Here is a 5,832-nt window from a genome sequence, read left to right on the forward strand (position 1 = left end):
CACCATTTGCTTTCTTTGCATCTTTTTTTCTTCCATCCTATCAAAATGAAAAGTGACTGAGGCTGTCAGTCCCTAACATTCTGCCAAACATCTCCTTTTGTGTTCCATGGAAGAAAGAATATCAAACGGGTATGAATAACATGATGGAGTGTAAATACTTACAGAATTTTAATTTTGAGTTAACTGTCCCTTTAATTAAAGATATATTCTCAAAAAATATATATATATATATATATATATATATATATATATATATATATATATATATATATATATATATATATATATAATATCTTAATATCTTAAGCAGTTATGCTTCTAGGTAAATGTATCTAGTTTTAAGGAAGTTTTGGTATTTGTACTGGAAAACGGGATGGAGTTTTTTTTGCATTGTACCCTTTGCATGCACCCACACACAAGCATTCCTCTGTGAGTGGGCGTAGGGTTGAATGGGCATGTGTGAGCCCAAAGGGGCAAAATAGGAGTGACTAGCGCACAGCGATGGGGGTTGGTGTGGGGAACTGTGCAGAAACCTGGTATGGCATAAAGTCACTATATGGAAAATAAATAATAAAAGTGCCTTTGACAGCGGTTCAGTTCACAAAACCTACTCAGGGTGCTGTCTAGCTGTCATCCTTTTCCAGAGCCCCAGGAATGAGGTAATCACATAGAGACCCCTTCTGGTACATTTGTGCAACTGCTATGTCCTTTTGTGAGAATGTTTTGGTCCAGTGCACAGTACATTCTGTGTTGATGATGGTCTAAAATATTTAATGAAAATTAACACTGGGTTTATATTTGCAAGACTGTTCTTTCAAAGGCATTAACAGGGAGTTCTATATAGGTATAGACAGGGTTGGGAGTGTTACTTTTGAAATGTATTCCACTACAGATTACAGAATACATGCTGTAAAATGTAATTTGTAACGTATTCCGTTAGATTACTCAAGGTCAGTAACAGATTCTAAATACTTTAGATTTTTTCACTTGTTTTGACTATAAAAACTCTGCCAGTACAGTAAAACAAAATACACATTAAAAATACATTCTCTGAAAAACCTAAATATCTTATGCAGTGATGTTTCTAAAACAAGACATATCAAATTGATCTTGTTTTAAGGATTTATAGATATTTTTACATGAAAAAAATACAAAATGTATTATCAAGAATACGATTTTTGCCCTAATATCAAAGTTCTTACTAGAAAAAAAGAAATTATAATCCAACGTGAATTTTCTTGATAAAAAAATATGATTGTGCTGGTAACGCATGCATGTAAAATGGCTAGAAATAGCATTTTAGCTTAGCGTAAAGCTGATAATTTACACAAGGTTTATTTCTATTTTTTCTGCTCCAAACTTCCTTCAAACTTACTTCTCTGTCTGCTCGTATGAATGTAACACATCATAAGAAAGTGTTTCACCGCTGTTCAAATGCACTTTGGATCACATAATTTATCTGTATAAATGTTTTCCATCTGAAAGGACTAAATATTAAATTAAACAAATGACAATAAAATACAAAGTAATCTCTTCAGTAATCAAAATACTTTTTGAATGTAACTGTACTCTAATTACCAATGATTTAAATTGCAACTAGTGGAATACAGTTACTTATACTTTGTATTTTAAATACATAATCCCATTACATGTATTCCATTACTCCCCAAACCTGGTTATGTAAACTCAGCAAAAAAAGAAATTTCCCCTCACATTCGACTGCTTTTATTTTCAGCAAACTTAACATGTGTGAATATTTGTATGAACATAAAAAGATTCAACAACTAAGACATAAACTGAACAAGCTTTACAGACATGTGACTAACAGAAATTTAATAATGTGTCCCTGAACAAAGGGGGCGTAAAAAATCAAAAGTAACAGTCAGTATCTGGTGTGGCCATCAGCTGCATTAAGTACTGCAGTGCATCTCCTCCTCATGGACTGGACCAGATTTGCCAGTTCTTGCTGTGAGATGTTACCCCACTCATCCAACAAGGCACTTGCAAGTTCCCGGACATTTCTGAGGGGAATGGCCCTATCCCTTCAATCCAACAGGTCCCAGACGTGCTCAATGGGATTGAGATCTGGGCTTTTCGCTGACCATGGCAGAACACTGATATTCCAGGGAATCATGCACAGAATGAGCCAGTATGGCTGGTGGCATTGTCATGCTGGAGGGTCATGTCAGGATGAGCCTGCAGGAGGGGTACCACATGAGGGAGGAGGATGTCTTCCCTGTAACATACAGCGTTGAGATTGCCTGCAATGACAACAAGCTCAGTCCGATGATGCTGTGACACCCCAGACCGTGACAGGCCCTCCATCTCAAAATCGAACCCGCTCCAGAGTGCAGGCCTCAGTGTAACACTCATTCCTTCGATGATAAAACCGTCTGAACATCACCCCTAGTGAAACAAAACTGTGACTCGTCATTGAAGAGTACTTTTTGCCAGTCCTGTCTGGTCCAGCCAAGGTGGGTTTGTGCCCATAGGTGACGTTGTTGCTGGTGATGTCGGGTAAGGACCTGCCTTACAACAGGCCTACAAGCCCTCAGTCTGGCCTCTCTCAGCCTATTGCAGACAGTCTGACCACTGATGGAGGGATTTTGCATTCCTGGTGTAACTCAGGAAGTTGTTGTTGCCATCCTGTTCCTGTTGTTACACATGGTCTGCCACTGCGAGGATGATCAGCTGTCCTTCCTGTCTCCCTGTAGCTCTCTCAGTACAGAAATTGCAATTTATTGTCCTTGCCACTTTTGCAGTTCTCATGCCTCCATGCAGCATGCCTATGTTTAAACCCTTTACAATAAAGATCTGAAAAAGGGATGTTTCTTTTTTTGCTGAGTTTATATACACTGCCTGGCCAAAAAAATAATAATTTGGCATTTGAATTAAAATAAGCAGATACTTAAAAGCCTATGATTGGACCTTTAACAACCATGTCGGAAGACATATCCCGTGGTCATGGAAAATATGTTACTGTGTTTCAGAAGGGGCAAATTACTGGCCTGCATCGAGCACAGAAAACAACTAAGGAGATTGCTGAAATCACTAGAATTGGGTTAAAAACTGTCCAACACATTATTAAAACCTGGAAAGATAGTTGTGAACCATCAGCTTCGTTGAAGATAAGTGGTTGGGAAAAAATCTTGAATGATCGTGATCAGAGTTCATTAAAACGGTTGATGAAGTCATATCGTAAAAAATCGACAGTAGAACTCTGCATCTTTATGTATATAGTGGAGTTTCAAAATCTTACTTAAACCTGTAAATGGAAGTGAAGTAGAACTCTGTTCTACTGTCATTAAACTATGTTTAACAGTGAAAGTAAGAGCATTTCCACATGTATAAGGTGATAAGAACGACTAATCAGCTGTTTGGCCACAAGAAAGCAACTTGTTAGTGAGGCTAATCGGAAACAATTACTTAAATTTGCTAGGGAGCAGAAAGATTGGATTGTGGAGCAATGGAAAAAGGTAATGTGGTCTGATGAGTCCAGATTTACCCTTTTCCAAAGCGATGGGTGCATCAGGGTAAGAAGGGAAGAGCATGAAACGAAGCCCCCATCATGCGTAGTGCCCACAGTACAAGCCTCTGGAGCAGAGTTATGATCTTGGGTTTCTTCAGTTGGTCAAGTCTAGGCTCAACAACGTTATGCAACAATAAAATGTTGTAATAAGGTTGCATAAAGTTGTCGAAACAATGCCATGATGAATGCATGCTGTAATCAGAGCTAAAGGCGGTCCAACATATTATTAGAGTATGCAACTTTTTTTGGGCCAGTCAGTGTATTTAAAATGTATATCTAAATGTCCTTTAACTTGTCAACATCATTTCTTTACCTTTTTCATCACCTGCGGCAAATGGTCCTGCGGTGTGATATATGAATTTTTAAAAGTACAAATCAATTAATATCTTTCTCAATTAATATGAGGTAATAAAAACTGCATGCATAAAGAATGTCATCATGTCACGCCACATAACATATCAACTTTCCAAAAGTATGTCATGTCTACTACCCATATAAGGTATCATATTAGGTCTAATACACAGCATTTCTACATTGCGCAAATGAAAATTCCCTGTTACGGCAGATGCTTGGCATAGAAAGCACACTGACTCAAACAGCATTATTTTCTTGTGCATGGAACAATGACAAAGAAATCTGAAGATGAGATGAATTCTGAATTGTTAGGCAATATAGGAGGGTTTGCAAACAAGGCGGAATTGTTGTGCCATGAGGCAATGCAAAGGTGTCATTGAAGTGTGTAATATTGCACCTCCCTGTCTGGTGCATTTACCATTGTTGCTTTTGTTTTGAGCAATTTGCATCTTTATGTATATAGTGGAGTTTCAAAATCTTACTTAAACCTGTAAATGGAAGTGAAGGTTCCAGTCCATAAACGTTAAAATGCACACTGTTTCAAAAGTAGAGTCACACGAAATAAACCTTATATGTGTTGTTAACACGATTTAAGTGTTATACAATCATTTACTAACCTTAGCCATGTAACGTTATATCCAATATTATAACTTAGTTGTCATGATAAACAGATAAAGCCGATATATACTGTAATCTGATCAATCTTAGATTTTTGCACACTAAAATCATGTTTATATGTATAATGTTTACTTTGTGTGGCTATACAGTTTAAATGGTATGTATTGTACACATGTCCTGGAAAACCTGGAATTAGCTGAAAAGTCATGAAAATTAGAAAAATAACTAAATGTCCTGTAAAATAAACATTTGTCTTGGAAAATATTTCACAATCATATTATAGAACAATAGAACTGTTTGACTGTGTTGCTAAGAAGGTTTTTGATGCATGCGCATAACATGGTAACAATCGGGACTCGCACCCCGAGATGGCCTTTACACTTCGGGATGTGAATTCATTTTCAATAATTCAGCAATCTGAGTCTGGTTATACTGCGGTTACCACATGTAGTATGCGGAAAACATGGACGGAATCACAAAATCTAGTTATAAAATTGTCATTAGCTATAAAACATAGAATGCCATGGAATATGAAATATTTGGACAAAAATGTTTGAATGCACAATTAATCAAATTAAAGTTGCAATTTGTCCTAGTGTTATAATTGAACTGCACAAGTCTGTGATTTAATCATCTGCATGTGCTGCACATTTCAAAATGAATGCGGGAAACCAGCCGCTCATACGCTGAAAACATCTCATCATGATAATCACGTGCGCTCTTGTGTATGTGTGTGTGAGATGATAAAAAGCAAAACATTCTGAAGTGTCCTGCACATACAGACTATGTATTTATTTAATTCAATCACAGCTTTAGGGATTAATAATCATACTGGGACATATAAGGAACTCCTTATATGGAGGTGAGAAACTACAATCAAAAACACACAGAAACATCAAAATAAAAGCTCAGTTTAAATGGACACATGTATTTTTGCTTAAATATTACACTTGTTAGGCACATAAAATATCCTGGAAATGTCATGAAAAATTGTGCCTTGAAAAGAGTGGGAACCCTGTTGTAACGTTTATGGAGTGGTGCAATTTGCTTACATTGTAAGTGCCTCGATGTAACTGCGATTTTTGCTTTTATTTTTTTACAGACTTGTGAACTTCACTATATTTGTTTCATCATGTACTTGTTTGGTTTAATTTCCTCTCGCCCAATCAAACAGGTTTTTCGGAGGCCGAGCTGGTCTGTGGGCTGCTGGTGAGGAGGTGGGACAGGAAGAGGTGGGCGACCAGAGAATTGCATTTCCTTGTGCGTCTCCACTCCCTGCCCTCAGGTTATCGATTCAGCTCCTACTAAAACAGCACACACCCACGTGGGCT

Source organism: Xyrauchen texanus, chromosome 50 (genome assembly GCF_025860055.1).
Source record: "Xyrauchen texanus isolate HMW12.3.18 chromosome 50, RBS_HiC_50CHRs, whole genome shotgun sequence".
Taxonomy (NCBI): Eukaryota; Metazoa; Chordata; class Actinopteri; order Cypriniformes; family Catostomidae; genus Xyrauchen; species Xyrauchen texanus.